Below are 23,956 nucleotides of genomic sequence, written 5' to 3' on the forward strand. Positions count from 1 at the left end.
TTTATTTCAGATTATGAATTCTTCAACATGGAACGATAACACCATTCTGACGTACACTCAGGAACCCCTTAGAGTTTGGAGCGTGAGAGACATTCACTGACCTTGGTCTGATATTTGTAAGGGGCTTTGACATCCAAGGAGCCGCTGAGAAACACTAGTATTAAAAAAAAAAAAAAAAGGAGTCTAAGAAGTCACCCTTTTCAAAAAAATAAACTGGAGTGCTGCCTGCATTTCATTCTCCTGCCTCTGGAAGAGCTGTGTTATCTGAAGTGCTTGCATCATGAATACTGATTGAGAAACTGCCTTTACTTTCCCGACTCCTGCACTCCCAGGTAGAAATCCGTGGGCCGATGCCCAGGTGTCGATCTGGAACTCGGTCATTACACGCGTTCGAGTAACGCATCCTCCCGGAGCCCATTGTGAGCGGGCCGCGACGGGGAGGGGCGGGAGCGCTCCGGGTCCGCCGGGATCTGAGCACAGATCGGAGCCCCAGGACTTTTTAAGCGCCTCGTTGTTCAGGTCATTTGGAAACCGGCTCTCTGTGTTTACATTTCGAGCCTGGCTCGGGACCAGAAAGCATGACTACCTTCTAAAAGGAGAAGCAGCCTGCGTTCGGAGACAGTGCTGGGGGCGGGGGTGGGGGGCGAGGGGGCGGAGGGGCAAAGTCCACCCTCCCGGGTGTGGGAGGACGACTCTCCTGCCACACGTGCGGGCGGTGACAACCTCTCCGAAGAGCAGGGGCCGCTGAAGTGAGGTGGCGGTTCGGGGGAAGGCGAGGAGGTAGGTGTGGGGCAAGCGAGCAAAGTGCGGAAGCTGAACGGGGATTCTTCTAGAAAGTGGGGTGGGAAAAGGAGCTAGGGAGGGCGTGTGGAGCGAAGGCATCTGTGTCAGAACGTGCGTGCGAGCGGATACCAAACCCGAGGGAGGCGTGAGCAGCTCTGTGTGTGCGAGCGGGAGCGAGGGGCGCCGGCTCGGGGTGTGTGCGCCCGGGTGAGTGACACGGAGGGGCGGGCTGGCCGCGCGGCCGGCGGGCGGGGGCAGCCTGCGAGGGGCGGGAGTGTCCCTGCGTGGAGCCGGCCGATCCGGAGTTGTGTCAGTGAAGGAATCCAGTCCGCGGGCCGAGCTGGCTGCGCCCTCCGCCGCGAGCGCCGGCAGCACGGGGCGAGCTCCGGACGGCGCGCGGCCCAGGCAGCGGCTCCCGCTCGGCCCGCCCTCCGCGCCGCTGGGACCGCCACAGCCGCCGCGCCTCCCCCGGCGACCGCGCCCCCGGTCGCCGTCCCCCGGCCCGGGACAGAGCGGCCGGCGATCCGCACAGAGGTAAGCCCGGGACTCCCGGTCGCCGCCGCCCGGGACCCCGCCCCCGCCCGACCCCCGCGCGGCGGGCCGGGGCCGGGATGCGGGGCTCAGGCGGACGCGGCGGGGCCTGGGCGACCGGGACGGAGGCTCGGCCCCGGCCGCGCGTTCCGCAGCCTGGGCCGCCCAGCCCCCGTCGCCTCCCGGGGCGCTGGGTGTGGCCCCCGCTCGGCGCCGCCGCGGGCCGGCGGCGCGGACCGGACGCGGAGGTCAGCGTCCTTCCTTTCTCAGGCCGGCGCGAGCGAGAGAGCGGGCGGGCGGGAGGAGGCGCCGGGTCGGGCGCACATTTGCGCGCCTGGGACGAGCGTGTGGCCGCCGCGCTCCGACGTGGACCCGCCCGCCCCGGATCTGAATCGGCCGCGGTGCCTCGCCTGCCCGCCCCGGTGCGAGCGCCCCCTTCCACGCGCGGAGCGGGGGGAGACCCACCGCCGCCCGCCGCCCTCGCTCCGAGCCGCGGAGCCGCCCGCCTCGGCCGGGACGAGCCCGCCCTCGCCCGCGTCGCGGCGCCGGGCGGGAGCGGGATGCGCTGGCCCCCGGCAAGCCGCTCAGTCGCCGCGGTGGCAGGCGGGGCGATGCGGACGGACGCCGGGCGCTCGGCCCGCGGGACGAAGCGGTCGCGCCGCCGCGTCTGGGCGGGCTGACCCGGCGTCCGCGGGCGGCGGCGGGGGCTCGGGACCGGGCGGCGGACTGAAGCCCCCGGCGGGGCAGTGGCGGAGGCGCGGAGAGCGTTCTTGGCGCCCTCGGCACCCTCGACTTGGCGTGTCTCGGGAGATCGGCCCTGCTCGCCCGCACGCTGTCCGGTTAATCCTTGCGGCAGACGTGGGCGGTGAAGGGCTGAGACTTCACCTGGGCAGAGATGCGATCGCGGCTTCGCATCCTCGCGAGTAGAGGCTTCCCCGGGGTCGGGGGAGGGTCGGCGGGGGGGGGGGGTGTTTGTGAACTTCGTGAGCTTTCAGTTCCCAGCAGTCCTGGTTTGAGCGTCGTCAAGCTTTTGGAGACCTGACACTGGAGATTCTTTCTGTACAGCGTTTTCCTTTCCTTTACAGACTCTGCAGCTCGAGAACTGGTGAAAAACCTTGAACTTCAAACATAGCCCCTTTCCTTACATAAAACGTTGTATGTAATATTTTTCCTTTGCTTTTTGACACAAAATTTAAATGTTATGTTAAAAGCTTTTGCCTGTCCTGTCAAAAGTAAGGAAAAAAAAAAGTCTCCGCAATTTTAGAACCTATGCAGATTAAGAGGTTTATTCCAGGATTTGAAAGAGTATTGTCGTGTGACCTTTATGGCATCGTTTTAGTTTGTCTTAGAGGAACAATTCATTGCCGTTCTGATTGATTTTGTTTTCTGGGGGTTAAGCAGATGGGCAAGATGGCAGGGGGACAGGAAGGGACAGGAAGTCAAAATTGCTTCATTCTGAAGAAAAAAAAGAATATTCAAGTAACAAATCCAATTATTGTGAAAGATACTCTGAAAATAAAGACTAAGATTGCCTTCTGGATAAAGTAATTCATTGGCTTTTTAAAACGGACACTTAACTGGAAAGCAGTGTGTTGTATACATGGGGACAGTTTTATCAAGTAACTGTACTGCTTAAAACTATGTGTATGATAGTATTTATTGGATCTTTAACTGAAGAAAATCAACTTTGGGAATGATTTTCTGTTTGAACATGGCAAATATGGCTGCGGTCTCTAGTGTTTTGGATTAAACTCAAGCTTTGTTAAAACCTGTTTTATGAAGGAAGAGAATGTAAAATATGTCAAATTCTGTATCTGTATGGCTTTATTTTTTAAGAAGATTTTATTTATTTGAGAGAGAGAGAGAGCATAAGCAGTGGGGAGAGGCAGAGGGAGAGGGAAAAGCGGACTCCCCCCTGATCAGGGAGCCCCATGGGGCTGGATCTTAGGACCCTGGGATCATGACCTGTGCCTAAGGCAGAAGCTTAGCGGACTGAGGCACCCAGGCGCCCCCCTGTGTGTCTTTAAACACACACACACACACACACACACACACACACACACGACTAGCCTAGCCCCCAAGGAGAATTTGCATAAAAATACAAATCACTTGAATGCAGGGAATATTTAAGAGGATAGTAAAAACTCAACATCTGGCAAAGGAGTATATTGCCAATTTTCTTTCTCTCTTTAATGCCCGCCTCTGAAAATATTAAATTATTTCCTAGGAATCAACTTAATTTAACATACTAATCTAGACAGGCAGGATGATAAACTTCTTTTGTATTCATGTCGTTTTAGGGAGCTCCCTAATGAAAGTCTTAAGTTGATGGTTTCTATGCTCCCACTGATTTTTTAAGTGGCCATTGTGGGGATGGCTGTCTGTGGGCTTGTGAAGCTGTTTTACGCTTCATAATGATCAGGGAAAGAAAATGCTTAGGCCACATCATTGCAGTCTCTGAAGTGCTGCCAGTCGGAAGCATCTCGTAGATCAATTTTGCTGTGCAGATGGAAATACTTGTCATAAGAAGTGAAGCTTTAGAGTCGTCTCATTTTTGGTTCTATCAGTTTCTCAGTCTATGATCATACAATTGTACTGGCATTAACCATGACTAGTCATTTATGGTGTATGTATGAAAGGCGCCTTGGTGGTCTCTTTCTTCTATTATCTTTACACAGTCTTAATCAGCATCCCATGGTGGGAGCCAGGACAAGAACTTTTGGTTATAGGTTTGATGAAATGGAAGAAGTTGAGGTTGCTTTTAGTAAGATCCAAGATCCAAGCTGCCACCACCTGTCTGGCCATTGATGAAAGTGGAGTGGGTTTTGTACGTAATAGATAGATATTGCCCTGTCATCTTCTGTAGACACTTTCCTGACTCTGATAATGGAATCATAGGACTGTTAACAATTTTTGTACACAGAGAATAGTCGCTTTTATCAGCATGGCACAGAACATGAGGGCAGTTATATGATACGGAAAGATAGAAGTGATGGAGTCTGTTTATTGATTTCTGAATGAGTGTACATAATTCAGCTAATCAGTTCATTCCATCACTGTTCTGCCTTCAAGTGTAATCACACAATTAAAATATGATTTTCCTGATACAAACAGTTAAAAACCCAGTATACATAATTATAAAAGAAAAACAAACCTTTCTTTTTTTCTTCCTTTTTTGAAGTAGTCTGCTATGAAGGTGTTATTTCCTTGACACATCAAAATGGCTAATTTGGAGTTGTGATGCTTGTTATGTAAATAGGCCATATGTTGAATTTCTACAGAAGTTTATTCGTTCAGTGTTGTGGTAATGGATAGGATCCCCTAAGTACCAGCACTAAGAAACAGTCTACGAAAATGTATTTCTTTCTACTATTTATATCAGACTCATTATTTTTGTTTAATAGTGAGTATTTTTATTTTCTAATAAAATATTCTTAAATGTGATGGTGTTAGCTATTCTTACAACATGTACATTTTTATCTCTAGTACTGTTCCCATTTATGCACCTGTTTAATAGACTTTTCCTGGCAGGTGTCCTGCTGTGAGACTAAAGGCTGTGTGGCTGATAACAGACCTTTCAGATCCTCTGCTAACCCTGTTCCTTTCACAATAAAAAGACTTCCCTTTTTTGGATACCCAGCATTCTCTTCATCACCCAGAATTGAGACCCAGGGACCATACCTGACTCCTCTTCCTTTCATTCCCTCAGTAAAACTCCATCAAGACCTGTAATAGTTTGTAACAGTTTCTCTGAGCCAGTCCCTACCTACATCTCCGCATTCCTCATTTTCCCCGATGGCTCTGGTCCTTGGCCATCACTGTTCTAGGATGATTAGAGCAGCCTACGTCTTGGTCTCTTAGTTAATGAGTTCTCCCACTAAGCGTGCTTGCACATCAGCCGTCCTAAACTCTTCTCCTTAGAACTCCTGTCCAAGGACTGTCTTGCAGGAAGGCTGTGTTGACCTCAGGTTTATCTGATTAAAAAACCAGTGTTCTTTCTCCTAGTTCAAGTTCTTTCCATGTGCCTCCTGCCGACCCCCAACTTCAGTCCCACCTCTCAACCAGGTTTTAATATACTCCACAGTCTTGCCCAAATTTGACTTACTGACTTTATTTTCTCCTTCTTTCCAACATGAACATCTCTTCCTGGTAATTGGATCTCACTGCCCTTCTAAGATGACTGTGTACCCTATTGTTCATGCTCTGCCTTTTAGAACACCTTTTCCTATTTCCTCTAACCTAACAACCATCTCCAAGTTAAAGTCGGCCTGACCACATTTCTCATTGGTTTCTTCTTCTGCCCGTTTGTCCGCACCATCCCTTTAGACCATCAGATGCTCTCCTTTGCCATTATATGCTTCATCTTGCTTTTCCAACTAGACTGCAAGTTCCTTGAAGGCACTGATGGACCCCGTATGCTGTCCTTGAACCATCTACAGGGCTCTGGCATAGCAAACTCTTGAAAGTGTACCAGTAGAATCAATGACCTGTAAGGGTGAGTTTTTTGTAAATGATGGGGTTTGATACTGCCTGTGTCCTGCTCACCATTATGTCCCCAGAGCCTAGCTTGCAGCTTGACACCTAGTCATGACCTCAATAAATATTTGTTAACATAGAAATTAATGTTGACATTAGAAATAAAAGGGACAGGCATTTGAAGGAGACATCTGTCAAGGAGTTTTTTCCCATTTTTCTTCCGTGGTTCTAATCAGCCTCTCCATTCATCAGCTGTGAGATTCTGAGGCCTCGGCATTTTCCAGAGTCGAGATAATGATGGAGGCTGGCAGTTGTGAGTTGGAATTAAGGAGGCTGTCGTTATTTTAAGGTGGAGTGATGGGTCTCAGTAGCGAGCAAAAATAAAAGCATTCAGGCTTTATGCCAGGATTTTATACCTAAAACAATTAGGCTGGAGTCCTCAGTTAAATTCAAGTTCAGCTAATCGACCATAAAATCCCCTGTACTGCAGGGGCTGCCCAGCCTTCTCATTTTAAAACTTCCTTGTAAATTTAAAAAAAAAAAAATTCATCTGGGGATCCATCCAGGGATGAAAGGTAAGGTAGGGGGAAGTTGCCACATCACCATATTGTATTCAGGATAGAATTCAGTTCTTTTAAACTTGCAATGAGACTCCTTTTATCCAAGACCCTGTTTTTGCCAGGAAGGAGTTTATAGTCTTAACAGGAGAAATGACACATGTAACCCGGAAACAAAGGTCTGAGAGAGCTCAGAAGGGAAGATTTTCCTTTTGCTGGGAGGCGGTGGGTCCTTTCTAAAGTGACAGTTGCCTGGGCTTGTTATTGAAAGATTTCAGAAGCTGTTATTGGGAATATGGGGGGAGGGGAATGGTGGCGGTGGGGTGGGGGTAGGGAGGGCCAGGCATTCTCGAGTTGCGACTGTAACATCAGTGCCCAGTGTCGCTGCCCCTGCTCCTGAGCTGAACCCCCACTGGAGCTCCCCCGGGCCTTGGTGGGCTGCAGTGTTCAATAATGAAACGTGAAGGATATACAGATCCCTGCGATAATTACTTTTGGTGCCAAGTGCTGAACTGACCATGATATAAAGCCCAAAATAAATCTTGTAAGCAATATAACCAGTGCATTCCTGGGTAGCATCCAGCTTGTTCAGAACACGCGAAAGGTCCGCGAAAGGTCTCCTGCATTATGGAAACAGGGCTGAAGGTTGAAACTTTAATAGTACTCTATGCAGGGAGAGGTCTGGCCCCAAGGAGCCAGCCGGCTGTGAGGCGCTGCCCAGTGCAGCCAGGAGAGCTCGGTAAAGGAAGAAACGTGCCATTCTCTAGAACCCTAGTTCTGATTCTGTAGAGCTACCCCCACAAACTACAAACCTAGGACATATTTGGGGTCAGCTAAGAAAGGTGGTCCTATTAAGGGTTGTGCTGTTTCATGAGGTGGCTAAGGCCCCCCATCCCCCACCCCTCATGTAAAATATATCCAAGCACAGGCTGTAACAGGCAGTGTCTCATTTAAATACATGCCTTATCTCCTTTTTTCCTCACAACAGTGCTCTCAAGTACAAACCCTCATTATCCCCTTTTACTGTAGGGCAATATCAAAGCTTAGAAAGGTTGAGCAGCGAGTTCGGTGTCGAACAGATGTCAGGTGTCTGAGGGCCAAGACGGAGTATGTACTGTGATGAAGAAAGGACACGAACATTGGGTGGCCATTAGGATTTTAATATATTTTTTAAAGATTTACTTATTTTTTTAGAAGATTTTACTTACTTGACACAGAGCAAGCAAGAGAGGGGGAGAGAGAGCAAGCACAAGCAGGGGGAACAGCAGACAGAGGGAGAAGCAGGCTCCCCGCTGAGCAAGGAGCCCGATGTGGGGCTTGATCCCAGGACCTTGGGATCATGACCCGAGCCAAAGGCAGATGCCCAACCAACTGAGCCACCCAGGCGCCCCTAGATTCGTTTATTTTAGAGAGAGAGAGCATGCGAGCAGTTGAGAGTGAGTGGGGATGGGGAGGCAGAGGGGAAGAAAAGATTCCTGGAGCAGACTCCCGAGTGTGGAGCCCAGCGTGGGGCTCGAGGGGGAGCTCAGTCTCTGGACCCATGAGCTCACGACTTGAGGCCAGATCAAGAGTCTGCCACTTAACCAACTAAGCCATCCAGGTGCCTGCGGCCATTAGGATGTTTAGGGGCCTTCCAAACACTAGGATTGGTGGTTCAGTTCTCTTCAGGCCTCAAGATGTTGATCGCTGCGAAGTACAGTTTCATGAGCAGCGGCACCTGATTCTAAAAATTCAGAACAAAGTGAACACAATTACCACCATCGTAATAGGTATCATTTACTGATCATCTCATTTAAACCTCGTGGTGGTCTTGCAAAGTAGGGATTAGGTATCTTTTTGAGAGAGAGAAACACAGAAGTCCGGGAAATTACATAACTTGATTGAATCTGCAAAGCTGGGAAATGGCAGAGGAATCTGTCTGGTGCCTGGTCCCCCCCAAGCCCGGGCTTTTTTCTCAACACTGCTCTGCCAGATAATTCGTGGGGATACTGAAATGTTTACCTATCCGTTCAGCACAGACACTGACCAACCAGAGAGCCCACAAGCTATAGAGAGCCGCTTTCGCTCTCCCGAGCAACCAAGGTGATCTAGGTAAAGCACAAAGGTAGGGGAAATATATACCAAGACCACAGATCTGAGGCTCCAGGAAACAAGTGACTTCTGTGCTCAGCATTTATCTGATTTTATACATGATATGCAGTACTAGTTTTAAAAAGCCTTCCTATATAATTATATTTCATTTCTATTCCTAAGTAAGGAAAAATAGTTTCACAACAGTAATGTTATATCTTCCTTATATCTTCCTTACACCTTTCCTTACCTTTATTGAGCCTAATCTTTCTGGACACCATCCCCTCTTGCTTCCCTGCGGACCGTGCTCTCGTACCTCTCCTTTCCTCTGGGCTCAACCAGAGGAAAAAACTTCTTTTTCAGTGCATTAACATGCGCAAGTCTCCAGCAGAATCTCCCTGGCCCTTCCCTCGTGGTCTGGTTGGTTCCATCCCACTCCTAGCAGTAGGAGGATCGGTTCTTACATAGCACCTGTACCTCCCCTTCTACTCTTTCTCCATAGGCCCCCACAGCCCTGTCCTCTCATGACGGCCACCTCTGACTTTCACGCTGGCAGGTCCATCGTCCAGGATTCTCTTCTGATTTTTGACCTGTGCACCCTAGTGATCGGTCTCTGCTCCTTGAAACTTGGCCCACCCGTTTTCCGAGTCATTCCTCTCTCCTGATTTCCCCTGCGGCCTATTCCTAATGTAGTTTCTCTCTGAATCAATGAAACCCACTTCACCAATTTTTCAGTCTGGGAGTTGTTCTAGATTCCTCCTTCTTCCTCAACCCCTCCATTTCTCTGACCACCAAGCCCCGTCGAAACCGTCTTTCTCAGAGGCTTTGGAATCTGCCCTCGCCTGTCTGGAACTTGTGCCACCATGACAGCTTTGGTTCAGGGCCTCCTCACTTCTCTGGAGATCACTGCAGTGGCCTCATAACCGGCCCCTCTGCCTTCTGCCTGGCCTGCCTCCAATCCGTGCCCCACACTGCTGCCTTTCTAAAAGGCAAATTTGATCACGGCTCTCTGCTGCTTAAAACCCTTCAGCAGAGTCACTGCTTCTCCAGGATAAAATCTAAGCTCCCTAGCATGGCACAAAAGCTCCTTTGTGATCTGGGTTCTCCCTTCGTGTGTATCAAAGTCTTCTGTAATGATCCTGGTCCCTGCCCGGGCTCCGAGCATCCCTACTTGAGGAAAGGAGTTGTTACAGGAGAGAAATGAGAGGAAGGATGGGAACAGAGAAGAGCTTCTAGAACTGTGCTCTCTAGTACGGCAGCCACTAGCTACGTGTGGCTCTCGAGTACTTGCAGTACGGCCCGTCAAAATTGAGATGTGACGTGAGAGTAAAATATGCCCCAGTTCAAAGACTCCGTGTGAGAAAACAAATGTAGAATATTTCGTTAACAAATTCAGATATTGATTACATATTGAAACAAATCTTTCGTATATAGCAGTTTGAATAAAACATTATTGAAATAATTTCACGTGTTTATTTTTACCTTTTTTTTTAAACCATGGCTACTAGAAAAATTCAAATTACCTGTGTGGCTTGCATCGTCGTTCTATTGGACAGCATCGTTAGGGAACAGCTCTTCATTCCCAGGAGATACATCCTCTATGAGCCAAGCCCCTGAGCTCTTTGAATGATTAAGTCAGCCCTACAGGTACAAAAAAGCAGCTGTTGCTCCATTCTTAAATCCAGAGATACCAGTGCTGTAGATAAGATTCAGAATCAAAGAGACAGATTGCGCAGGCTGCAGCCCGGAGTCATACAAGCAGTGTGCACGGTGCTGAAATCATGATGATAGCACATCTGTCTTCCTTGGCTACCCAGGCGCCCTTGTGAGTGGGAGGGATGCTTGTGTGCCAGAGGGAAGGTATGAGATAGCCAGTAGGAGCAAGGGAAAGGTAAGTGGAGGCACATTCCCGAGAGGCCCCCAACTTGTGTGGCATCTAGAGTCTTGCCTAGGACCCTGAGACACCCCATCCTGCCATTGATCTTTCCCAGTGGTCTAAGGCCCAGCTCCCCCACTGTCTAGCTCTAGGATCCTGGACAAACTAGTGAACCAGTGGGTCTCGACCCTTAACAGTACATATGACAACAGCTGCGAGAGCCCTTGAGATACCGAGGGCAGCCATCAGGGATCAGTTGGCCCCCGAGGCTTGGAAGAAGGGCCCATGGACTCTCTGAAAGACCCAGAAGGTACTATGTTGTGTCCTAAGAGATATGCAGAGCTTTATGTTTTCACAGTCGAAAAGCCGACCAGTGGTAGGAAAACCAGAGCTTTTCGGGCTGGGCAGGAGGGAGAAACCTGGAGGTGTGGGCAAGAAACCATGACTATCATGGGAAAAATTTAGCAGGATCAGATTCCAGTGAAGTCTGATAGGCAGAGTGACTCAGCGCCTTCTCTCCTAGTTGTCTGCAGATCGTGTTCTGTCGAGCCCCCCTTTGGTTCAGGGAAGAGTCCCCCTGAGCAGTTGTTTTTACCTGTGTCTACGTACTAGGCATGTGTCTAAGATTCTTCTAAGGAGAGAGTTTCATGTGCTAAAAATAAAAGTTCAAAAGGCATAGATCTACAGAAAATGGCCTGAGAAAATGGTGACCAAGTCGGTGTGGTTATTGCTCTCCCATGTGCAGGATCTGGGACCAGTTTAGGCCATTTGCAGAAGGGTCCCAGCTCCCTGGCATCCATTCCTTACGGACTCCTTGTGGGATTGGCTCTGCAGTTTGCCTTGCCCAGGCAGTTTACCTAGAAAGCCATAACTCAGCCTCATTCTCGGGTAACCACGTTTTCACTTTGTGTCCTAGGTTTCCCTTTGTCTCCCTCATTCCCAGGTCCCTGCCTTGTGTTTAGTGTAGGAAACCCAGATTGCCTTAGGTAAGGGTCCCATCAGATTTATCCCAGCTTCCTTAGGACAGTAGTCTTACTGCCGAGCTACAAGTCCTAGGCTGAGTCTCCGCTACTCCTTTCCAGGCTTCTTCAGTACCGACACCGGCCAGTAGTGGGCAGGAAACTCAGCGAGTTTGACAGCTTGCCTGGATACTGGCTGTTACCTGGTTCTAGACCCCTGACACCAAACACTGCTTACTAATGAGCTGCCCTCCTGGTCTCTGGATCCCATTTGTACCTACGTGCAACTTGTGGAGAGACGAGGAAGGCTTTTTCTAAATTATGATACATCCACTTCTTTGTCTCCAGTGGGAAGGCTGGTCTCCTGTGTAGCCAAGAAAGGTAGCAGCCTTCACAGTGCGATTTCAGAATCCATACTGCTCGAAAGGGCCCTCCAGATAGCAAGAGCTTCTCTCTCCTGCTCTCTGGTATGTGAAAGCCTACATACAAACTCTGTTCCCTTTCCTAAGATCAATAGTGCTTATCAGAAAAAAGAGGACAAATTTGGTGCTTGAAAGACTTGGTTTTGATTTATGTAATTGGCTGTCTAAATTATTTAAATTATTTAATCCTCCTGAGTCTTAGTTTTCTTATATATGAGGTGAAATCAATGATACCTACATGTTTTGTTGTGACTAGACAAAAGGAGACATCAAGAGCCCAGTGGCAGGGCCTAAAATGCAAAGGCTAGGGAAGTGGTAACTTACACGTGCTGGACACGCGCTCCTTCAGCTGAATACTTGGATGGACCCTTCCCTGTGACTGATAAGGAGGAAGATAAGCAATCTGAGTTGCAGGGCCCAGATCTCCCCTATCAGGGGCGAAAAAGGACCACAAGGAAGTTGCCTTCACCTTTCGCTCAAGGGCAGTCCTACCTGATGGTTTGCATCTGTGCAAGCATTCATCTGAGATGACGAGGACAGCACGAAGGCTTGGAAAAAGGGCATGTTTACATCCTCTGCCAGGATAACGTAAGAAAAAACAAAGCAAGTCTTTAGATCTCTGAATAGCCAGGTGCGCTGCCATCAAAATAAACTTTTATTTCTATTCTTTGCTGATAAATTACAAATAAAGGAAGTCACTAAAATACCGTGAAAAGGAAGACTCATAGACAAATTAGACACCAGGGACAGATTTCACACTTACTTTGTTGGAGCTGTTCTTTCCTTAACTGTGGGTGTTTGGGAAGTTCTTTTGTTGTCATCTTTGTTGCTTATAAGAAGGGGGAAGAGCTTTAGTGTACTAAGGGAAGAATGGTTTTGATTGGAGGCAATAATGTTCTCAGTGTGGGCTGGCTTTCATACATTACAGTGATTGCTAATACAGAACCGAGAAAACCCATTTAATTGAAGTGCCATAAACAGAAGTGAGATGGTCTGATCTGACATATTGCCACTTCTGATCGATGAGTGTTTATTATAGGAATGTGGGCAGCCTTGTAGTTTTTAGGAGGAAAGTGGAAGATGTTATTCTGGCTATTGCGGCTCCTAACATCCTGATCTAGGAAGTCTCTGTCCTTTCTGTTTACTTCGCCTGTGAAGTGTGCACGGCTGGCTGGATTCAGTGCATGCACGGGGCTCCCCGTGACTTCCTTGACTCTGGATGCAGTTGGCAACCCCGCCATAACACCAGAGCCTCAGTGTAGGGTCATGAGAAAATAGCGAATGCTCAAGGAGAAAAATGCAAATCCACGGCCTCAAAAATTAAAAAATGAAAGCATTAAAAATATTATTGAGTGCCGGTTTGTGACATAGAATATATAAACCCATTTATTGTTTTGATAGTCCCAGAGCAAGAACTGTTTCAGCCGCACGGGATGATATCAGCTAGGGTTGCCATGACAACATTAATTTATAATTTCCGAACTTTGGTAGAATTTCACCTTCTGGACTCTTCCAGATTGCATTTAAATTTATAGTTATTTCTCATTTATCAAGGCAGGCATAGTTAGATATTGCTTACATAAATGCCCTAGGACTGTCTTCATGAAAGTTACGAATGTGAAATTAGAAGCATAGGATGTGTGTTGCAAAGGGATAGTGGGTGCTATGTTTTTTTGTGTTGTATTTTTTTTTCCAAATTCCCCCCCAAATGCAGGATTCCTAGTCAGCCAGCTGCCACTCGAACCCTGCCAGGAATGAGGACTTCCCAATTTTTCTGTGCTGAGGAATTGTGCTGACAGTCATCCGCAATATTTCTGAAGCTCCTTTAGATGTGGACCCTGTCTTGTGTGTGGTTGGACCAGACTCACTATGAAGCACAGGCCGATGAAAATGCTGAAATCTGCCTCCGTTTATCCTTTGGGGTGCCCCAGAGTACCGCCTTCTCGTAGTAGGTCTTCAAATACTTGACCACAGCCATCGGACCTTCTCTTTTCGGGCAGACGTGGGGTCCCAGCTCCTTGGGCTGAGAGCTCCCATCCTGCCGTCGCTCCTCTAGTCTCCCACCGCGCCGCCCATGCCTTGTGCAAAGCAAGGATCTTGAACTCAACACCCTGCTCCCGAGTTCTCTAAGCGGTAGGAAACAAACTCCTTCAGCACACCCTTCTTTTGTTAATCCAGTCAAATATGCTGTTGGCCTCCATTTTAAATCTAGGGCAGCACGTTGTTGGTTTATGTCCAAAGTCAAATAAAATTTCCAAGTCTTTTTTTAAAACAGCTACTCCAAAGCCACGTCTCCCTCACTCTGAACTTGTGCAGTTAATTATGTGACCCCGGGTGGACGATTTTACATTTATCCTTGTTACATATTGTCTCTTTCTGTCGAATCATTTTTCTTCTCTGACAAGACATTTTTGAGTTCTAATTTTTTAAAATTCAATTTATTAGTGGTACTTCTTTCACTTACTAATTACACGTTTGAGGATTATACTTTCTCTCTCATTGATCAAATGTCGACCGGGACAGCCCTGTGACTTTCTACAAGAGACTTGGCATCAATATGTGAATTCTGTTAGGTTTTTTTGTTTTGTTTTTTTCCTTTTAACCAGTTTGATAATCTTTGACTTGCATTTTCTTTCTCCCCAGACTGCCTAAGAGGATAGAGTCAGGAAGTAATTTAGTCAAATGCCTCAGTAATGCTATCACTCTTGGTCCACGTAATGCCAATCATAGGACCTCTATTATGAAGTGACACGATTAATTTGGAGTCACTTTTAGATGGTATTAATCAGTTTTTCTTTTGAAAAATGGTCTGGAAGCATACCTAAAGACTCTTACTTTTCGTTTAATTTAAAAAAACAATTTTGTAAAATAAATTCATCCCTCGTCTATAATTTGAACTTGTTTGGTTCAAAGCAATTGCTTTTTTGTCCATCATTCAGTTCTCTTTATAGAATCATTGCTCCGAAAACGAATCGGTGGTGTGACAGGAAATCACTCCTTAGGTGTCACTCCAACACATCATTAGATTCACACCTTCTGGAATAGACAGTAATCAGGCTGAGGCATGTCCAAACAGTGTGCTGGTGTCAACGTCCATGGCTCCATGACAGTATCACTTAACATGACCATGACAGAGAATGCGCTGATGGCATCATGTCACTAATAGATGTGTTCTTGCTAAGCGGAAAATTCTGTATTATTTGAAAAGATGTCCCCGCCCCCGCCCCCCACCCCCCCGCCACACACAAGCTCTTTGAGTTTTTGTGTCAGTTTCACATGTCTGTCAAGAATACATATGGTGTTTCCTGTCCTATATTTGGTTGTATTCATATTCTAAATAGTTTCTTACATATTTTTTACCTTGGACTCAGTGGAAAGAAAAAAATCATTTAAAAGAAGAGTAGCACTCAGGAACTCAGATCTGTAAGTGAAGGAACAAACCATCACTTCCTAAAAATACTACCGTTTGTATAATACCCTACATTTTGCTAAGTACTCTCACACATTTTCTTCTTTGAAACTTCTTTTTTTTCTGATTGTGAAAACAACGCATACTCCTTGAATTTGGAGAAGATACTGAAATGGATAAGAAATAATGACAAGTCAGCTAAAATCTCACCACTCAGAGATTGTCACTGCTAGCATCTGGTGTGCCTGTGTAGGTGTGGCTTTGAGTGTGCATGTGTGGCTACGTTTGTGCGTGTTTGCCTGTGTTTAAAGTAGCCTCCTGGTGGACCTAGGGAGTTTGTATTGAAGAATCAGTGTGACCTCGTAGTTAAAAGGGCTTTAGGGGTGACGGGGTGACTCCGTCGGTTAAGCGGCCAACTCTTGATTTGGGCTCAGGTCATGGTATCAGGGTCCTGGGACTGAGCCGGGTGTCGGGACGTCCGCCTGAGGATTCTCTCTCTCCCTTTCCATCTGCCCCTCTCCCGCCACATGCTCTCACACTTTTCCTCTCTCTCTCTCAAATAAATAAATAAATAAATAAATATATGGCTTTGAAATTAGACAGTTTGAGATTCCAGTCCTAGCTATGCTTCTTATGTAGTGCCAGTAAATTGCCCAAACTATCGAAATTTCAGTTTCTCCTTCTATAAAATGGAGGTAATAATAGTATGCATGTAATAAGTTTATTGTAAGAATTAATAAGGTAATGCATGTAGAATGCATACCATGGTACGTGGCTCATAGTCCATGCTCAGTAAGTGTGAGCTGTTATTATACAGGTTTTCTGGTCTGTTTTCCTCACTTAAATTCTAGGATAACAATTTCCCTTGTCACAAAATATTACTGAAAAATATTTGGATTGATTGCATACATTTCAGTGTATGAATATACCTTAATGTAATCATTTCCCTATGCTTAGGTCATATCCTGTTCTTTGCCATCATAAAGAGCACCAGCATTGATATCCCTTACGTTATTTCTTGTGCACAGACAACAGATTCCAAATGAATCACTAATGGCAGTTTTTAGATGGAAAAAGACCCACCAGTTCCTTAGTGTGTACTCATATACCAGGTTGTATGCCAGTTTTTTTTGTGTGTTTTTTTTTTTAAACAGCAAAATTCTTGTTTACCTCTCCTGCAACCCCTTTGAGGCAAATCGGTTACCCCCATTTTTCAGATGAAAAAGCTCTGAGAGGAGATAAGTAGTTTGCCCAAGGTCATAGAGATAATGGTGGTGGAGATGGTATTTGAAGCCAGCTGTCTGATTTCAAAGCTTAAGCTTCTCCACTCTGGCATGCAGTCCGTGCCTATCCTTTTAAGGCTAGCGGAATGAATAGTTACCATTGTGCTTTTTACAAAATGTCACTTGGTACCACGTCAAAGATAGGACACTTGGCTGGAACTCTTGGCTTCCTCAATATAGTACCTCTTGTGTGCGTATGTTCTTATATGTTTTGGAATCAAATCTCATTAAAATAAGGTGTTAACTAAAGGAAATAAGACATCGATAGGATTATTTGATGAAAGCAAACCTCCGGGAAGAAAACATTTATTTAGTCAATAATACAAAGGTCGTCTTTGTTTTAGTGGTATGGACTGGGTCAAAATGAGTTCTCTGCCTAGGAATCAGAATATTTTACAGAAATCAGTATAGGAATGAAGTGATCATAACAGCCAAAGTAAACTGATGGCATCAAAAGGAATTGTAAGTTTCATTACTTTTATATTAGGGGTTGAAAAGAAAAATCTTTAGCTTTAGCTATAAGATGATACATCCAGAAAGAGCTATAATATTTGCTAAAGGTATAGGTATAGGGGAGACATGGAATATATACTGGGATGAACCCCCAAAGAATTATTCGGTGAACTGACAAGTTGTCTTTAAAAAGTCAGCCATTTGGAACATTTATCTTGGCAGCTCTCAAATCTGACTTACAGCATGCAGTGTGGCAGTCAATTTTGTAGGAAAAATGCATAATTAATATGAAGATCAAGGTGTAGGTATTGCCAGTCAGTACCTAACACAGTTTCTTAGAACAAAGGAACAATTGAAGTTGTCTTTTAATAGGGTAATCCCGTTTTGTCATTTTTAGGTTTGAGTTCTTAGTAAAAATGAACGGAAAAAAAAAATCCTAGTAGTAAAATTACACATTGAAAAGGTACTTTGTTGCAGAGTTTATAACCAACTATTGTCTAGTCAAGAAAGCTATCTTTGCTTAAAAAGAAGAAAGAAAGAAAGCTATCTTTGGTTTTGAGTTCTTGAATTTTTATAGCCTTTGAGCTTACACATTCTTGCATTAGAATTATTCCAGTTTTCCTTAAGTCATCTTAGTTCTTGCAAGGAATAAACAGTGTCGCCCACAGCCAAGCAACTAAAAAGGTTTGGATCTTGACAGAACATGACCACCAACTTGACCTGTTCAGAGGATGTCCCCCATGGTAATGTCCCAGCTGGAAAGGGCCCAACAAGCTAACCTTGGGCTCTGTAATTGTAACAGTGAGCAGAGAATTGGACATGAGTCTACAGACTGGATTCACTCTGTGGCTCCATTGCGTAGTAGCTGTCTGAACGCAGGGCCGACTTTGTGACTGTCCCTGCCCCTCAGCCCCCTCAGCTCTCCTACAAAGAGAACGACCGGTGCCCAGGCAGGGGCATAGGATGGATTACAGGTACTGAGCAAACCATGTGGTTAGCTCAAAAGTGTTTTTATGATGCATTTCCAAGTTATGAATTGATGGCCGTGGGTCATCCCTCTCGAGGAGAAGCCAATTTTCCTTTGAAATATTTTCAAATGAATAATAGGAATATTTGTAAAATATATGCAAAAACCACTTTTGGGGCTAGCCTCACCAGACCCTCCTCTTTCCTCGTGCTTTATCCAGTAATAATGGGATAGGCCCATTCTCTGCCCTGGAAACCCCTGGTCCCTTGCTTGGAGTCTCTCAAAGCTCATGCCCATGGTTTATTCCTCTGATGAAGGAAGGAAACCTTTGGCATCAATAGGTGATTCCTCTGAACACAGTCAAGACCTTTGTGAAAATAGGCATTTAGATCTATTACGTTGTCCCAAGACAGAAGATAGAAAATTTTGATATTTGATGCATTATGTAGCTTTCGATTAAAAAAATAAAAAAGACTCTAAGAACTCTAAGGTGGGAAAATAACCCAACTAGATAGCTTTATAAAAAGTTCTAGGAAATTCTTTGATTATTAAAGTAATCATTGTTGCTGGAGGGGAAAAGAAAAGAGAACCAAGAGGTTAAGAATTTTGACACTGGGCAGTGTCCAGCAAGTTCTTCAGAAGTCTCTCTCAGTTTTTCCCGCAGCCCTGATTATGTCCCAGTTAAGGGCACAGAAACTACTTCTGAGTGTTGGCTCTAACAAAGGAACTCCCAATCCTGGGGATGTTCTGACTCCCTTTCCCCCTGGTGCTATGGGCCAGCCTCTCCGCCTCTTCTTGCCTCCCAGGTGGTCACGGTGGTCCTTTCTCTGCGTTCTTTAGAAGGACAGACTTGGATCCTTAGCTGCCTGAGGGCTGAAGGGGCTGTAGGACTCCGATGAAGGTGTTTCAGGCAGTTAATGATTGAAATGTCCCTGTGGCATTCCCCAGGGAAGGGCGCGTGGAAGCTGGGTGCTGGACGTTTTAGACAGGCCCGTTGAGCAATAGGGAGCCACAGGAGGGCCCATAGATCCCGGGATGGCTTGAGCATCCTGGTTGGGAAGGGCTAACCCTGCTTGCTATACTCATTCTGAATCAATTTCTAAAATTTATTTCTCTTACCCTGGAATCTACTCTGAATTTCCCTCATTTGCTTTGGTACCACATTTTATTCAGCTCATTTCTTCATTTTATTAAGCTATTTCTTGAGTGTCGACTCTGTATTAGGCACCGTGAGAGGAGGAATCAAGACACTGAAAAGGAGAGATCATTACATGCCTTTGGTAGAAAGCGAGATATGCCTCCAGAATTGGGAAAAGGGAGAAGTTAAACACGTGATTTTTTTTTTTTGGCTGTACTCTCTACAATAAATTGTACTACATAAAAATCTATACCAATATTCATTTATGTAGCAAATCCCATTATAATGAAAATTCATGTTATCTGTGACTGGGGCAAAAGCATCACCAGAACACAATTCCAATACAGCAGAAGACTTTGGGCAGTCCCTCGGAGGGAGCTGAAATGGGACCTGACCTATATATCAAGCTTTTCACGGTTTTGATAGTTTTCATTTCCACGTGTCAACAAATACCGGACTTGATATTAAAGCCAGTTAAATCAATATTTCTTCCTGTAGTCAAGGTACAGCAACATATATCCGAGGACAGCATATCCCCAACAGCCGTATTTTGTTGAGTACATATATTTTGTCATAGCCCTAACTGACTGAACTACCTTCAGCTGAATAGGATGAAAACATCAACATAGCAGCATTTAAAAACAAAAAACAAAAAACAAAACTTGTCCCTCAGCCCTCATTTAAGCAATCCCATAATTTATTTTGCTCACTTTAATCATAAGGAATGAGAAAATGGAAAAGATCTTGATTGTGGTGGCTGTGGTTCCTCTGAGCTCCAGTGGGTCTGCCTCTCCCCTTCCCCCAACGCCCATCCCAACCAGAGGATCTCCGAACATGGCAGCAGTGTAGTGGGTACAAGGGAACCCAAGAGTTTTAGACCACAGGGTCCTAATAAGTGTGAGGGAAAGGAGGGTAGGGTAGAAACTCATTCATCTTTTTTGAAACTTTTAACTACGAAAAGATTTCTGAAAGTTACCTGTTCAGAACTCCCAGTGTTTCTCTAAACAGATGGCCTGAAGTCAATTTATAAACACAAACAAATTTATTTACTGTCATCAAAGAGACCTTCCTTTTCTGTGTATTGTGGAGAGAAGAGTGATTATCATTCCCTGGGCTCCTGCTCTGTGCTAAGCACTTACAGTATCTCACCTCTAGGAGACAAAATGGGGCTTCAAGACATGTGTTATTATTTACATTTTCTGTGCAGCAGGGGCTGCCGAGTCGCTTATCTGGTAGCACCAAACCAGAAAGGGATTTGAACCCAAGTGTGTCTGATTCCGAAGCCTTTTCACTTTTTATATCAGGTGACTTTCCATAATACATCATGAGATCGAAAAAACATTTTTTTAGAAAAATTGTTAAAGTAATACATGCTCATTATAGGAAATTTGGAAAGCAGAGACATTATTAAAAAAGAGGACAAAAAACAAAACAAAACAAACAAACAAAAAACCCTGTAATTCTTTATCCAGGGGTCATCACTACTAAATTTTTAACTTTTTTCTTTCCAAGCTTAAGAAAGCTCTCCTTTATATATCCGACAGAGTATTGTTCCTCAGTTGTCACCTTGGACATTTATGCAGGTACTCCCAACAAAGTTGCTTTAAAACACTTTGGGAATCTCAGGGCCAATTTAGGCACCAAATTCTCTATAGACTTCCATGCCCAGGGTACTTTACCTGAATACCTATCGAAATAATACATTTTTTTGTATGTTCTCCCATTTTTTGCCTTCTAAAATTATATGCTAAAAATGTCTAACCACCCCGCAAAGAATGCCATCATTACTCTCTTTAAGAGCCATAAACATCTTGTACTGACTTCTGTTGTGGTGGGAGACAGACTTTGCCAAAATGCTACTTCCTCCCGTATCAAAGATTGATGGACATTCTGGGGCATGTTTAAAAGTCTGTATTAAAAATTGTATCTATAAATGTTTAATAGCTTATTTGACGACTCATGTTATTTATTACATTGTCTCCACGCCATTATTTGCCCTTTTTAGTTCATAAAATCAAAAAATTGTTTTCGTCAAAAGCTTGAAAAGCATATTTTAAAATCAATGTCTTTTTAATGGAAGTATTATACTTGCAGAATTACTCCCCTCCGAGGAGTTCTGTGAAAGAAACATGTTTAAGGGTGATGAACCGATCTTTAAATAAAGTCAGTAGCATCTTGTGTCAGAGTTAATGTTTCTCAAAGAAGCAGTCGCGTGCGCACTCACACACACATACGTCAGAGATTGCTACCGAAGTGGTCATTAGTATACCTTAATAAAGTCAAGAAAGTCACATCAAGTGTCGAATGCGTTCTCATCTCTTTGGTTTATCGCACACAACACTATTACTCTTAGAAAACAAACCTAAAACCCCTCAGCCCAAGCATTTCCCTGGTTGTCTAGTTACTTTCATAGACATTCTGATCTGTCCCCATCATTTTAGCATGGCACCCCCTCCCCCACTGTGGGACCCCGGTTTTGAATTGGTGCAGAATTCACTGGGGCCACTTCCCGGGGTTCAGAGAGGCCAGAATGGGGGTGCGCAGCTGTCCTCGGAGCTGCAACCTTCCCTAGTGTTCTGATCGCCAAGATTTCCTTGATGGGACTTGATCCTGCTCTCAGAGCTAATTACAGAGTGTAGGCTGTTCCCAGTGCCTGGCATTGTGTTCGGTCAGTGTGTGTTGGATGAATGAAGAATTAAAACATATTCTCTCAAATATGGACTATGGAGAGGAAGTTAGACTGAAAGAGAATCAGAATAGAATTGTAAATTAGAATCGCAGATCAGTCCGCTCATTTAAGATTTTATTTATTTATTTGACAGAGAGAGATCACGAGTAGGCAGAGAGGCAGGCAGAGAGAGAGGAGGAAGCAGGCTCCCTGCCGAGCAGAGAGCCTGTTGTGAGGCTCGATCCCAGGACCCTGAGATCCTGACCTGAGCCAAAGGCAGCGGCTTAACCCACTGAGCTACCCAGATGCCCCAGTCCGCTCATTTAAAGATAAAACCCGGAGAGGTCAGCTGACTTGCAGAAGGCCAGCCAGAGAGCTGGAGCCAGAGCCCGGTATGGTACCCAGTGTCCTGACAGCCTCTCCCGCCCTTTCCTTGCTGCCTCCTTGTTGGCATTCCCCATTCGCTGCACGGAGGTTGACCTGATCAAAGACCCAAGCCCCTGCAGCCCCACACAGCGCTTTGCAGAGTATCTCAGGGGACACTTGAAGTGATTGTTGGCTTAGTGACTTAGGATCCCGGCACCTGTCTGTGTGCCTGAGTGGTGGCTATCTAAATGGTGAGCTCCCTGGGGTTTTGGGAACATTATAGACGATCTCTTGGAGAGGAGAATTTCATAACAGTAGTAATAACAGTAGCTAACATTTATTTGTAATGAATTAGGTAGGATATCACTGCATAGCATCCTGCTTCGGGGGCCACATGGACCCCCGTCCCCATTCCACCGCTTACCCGGTATGCTTTGATGAAACGTGATGTGACCTTGCAGTGCCTCATTTCCCACATCTACAGAATGCCAGTGGCACTAATGCCTACCTCAGGGTGTTGAAGAGTTAGCCCATTTGAAACTCTAGCACAATGCTGGGCACTTTCTAAACAATGCATGTTGGCTATTATACTTATTAAAACTACTGTGTTTTGAGTTCATGGCACGAATTCTATATTATCCAGTCTTCTCAACAGCTCTGTGAGGAGGGTAATGTTCTTATACCCCTCTCACAGTTGAGTAAACTGAGGCACAGAGAGCTTAATCTACCTAACAGCTATGAAGTCGTAGGTAAGGAAGCACCAATCTCGTGTCTGCCTGACTCCAGATCCTGTGCTTGGGATGTGATGGAACAGGGTGCTCTGCCTGCTAAATGTGAGATCTTACCTCCCAAATTTACTTTTTTCCTAGAGCGTTCCAGAATCCAGGCTGCTTTCAGGAATATCTTCGTGGATTCTTGGGTAAGTAGAGATGTTCCTTCCCTTCTCCATGTTCTCTTCCATTGCCCACGGCCCAGCTGTCCCTGCACGTTCCGCTGATGCCCAGAGGCCTCATCACAGCCCTTGGCAGCCCCTCAGGGTCTCCACCCCAGTTCTTGTCTATAGGGGTGTAGGCTGAAGTCACATGTGATGGGGTGTAGGGAAGGGGCAGTGGACCCAAGGCACTCCTGCCTCGCCTATATCCCCCTTCTCCATCTCCGACTGTGCATTTCTCCTGAGTAGTTTCATGCATGCAAAATACTTCCACCTACCAATAGGGATATTATAGATGCCTTTGTGATGTATAAAGGAGTCATTCTTTCTACAGACAAGAAGGATGATTTCTGGAGCCAGACTGCCTGGCTATCCCTCCTTGTAGGGATTCTCTTTCTGCTGCTGTTGTTGTTGAAGAACTTGGTCCAGTGACTTTAGAAGTCTGTCGTGCTGTCTTCAGGGCTCACTCAGTGTTGAGTGGGAGTGAAAGGGCATAGGCTTTTGAGCCAGACAACCTGGCTTTGCACCCTTCTTTGGCTGCCTTGTAATTACACAGTATTTGTGTGTCACCTGCTTCTCTGATCCTCGGTTTCCTCCTCTTTGAGATGGGGAAAAGTCTACCCATCCTGCAGAGTTGTTGGGATATTTCTAGCTCATGTATGTAACCTGAACTGTACAAGACTGACATTCAATTAAATGGTAATTACTATTGTTATCAGTCATTAGTATTTGGGTACATCAAAAGTGTTTGCTGTACAGAAAGCATGTTGTTATTTTTGATTATCATACTTTACCTGAAATATTTTTATTCCCCCCCCCAGTAGTCTTGCTTGTTTAAATTAATTTGCTTAGCAAGCCATATATTCATTGTGAAAAGATCATCCCTGATCTGGACACTGTCAAATGATTAAATTCTGAACTGAGGTAGATCAAATGAATGAGGTCTCACTACACCTGAATATTTCCATGAATGTTGAATCTGAACTTGATTTTTTTTTTCCAATAACCCTGAAACTTTAGTAGTAAGATGACTAACTTTTTGAAAAGACCCATTAACATTGGTGGGA

At 45.6% G+C, this 23,956-nt stretch overlaps 1 protein-coding gene across 5 annotated transcripts in view; it reads left to right on the plus strand.

Annotated features, from left to right (window-relative positions):
- Positions 1-265: 265 nt before the first annotated feature.
- Positions 266-23,956, plus strand: part of SPATS2L (spermatogenesis associated serine rich 2 like) — a 162,622-nt gene continuing 138,931 nt past the window's right edge. The window contains exons 1-2 of one of the 5 annotated variants that reach the window (XM_044241246.1): positions 266-332; positions 22,828-22,877. The gene's annotated coding sequence lies outside the window, so the exon portion shown is untranslated. Of the gene's footprint in view, positions 333-669; positions 781-841; positions 991-1,169; positions 1,318-22,827; positions 22,878-23,956 lie in introns of those variants that run through there. The other 4 variants (XM_044241244.1, XM_044241250.1, XM_044241249.1 and 1 more) reach the window with 4 other exon arrangements.

The sequence above is a fragment of the Neovison vison genome, chromosome 3, assembly GCF_020171115.1.
Source record: "Neovison vison isolate M4711 chromosome 3, ASM_NN_V1, whole genome shotgun sequence".
Lineage (NCBI taxonomy): Eukaryota > Metazoa > Chordata > Mammalia > Carnivora > Mustelidae > Neogale > Neogale vison.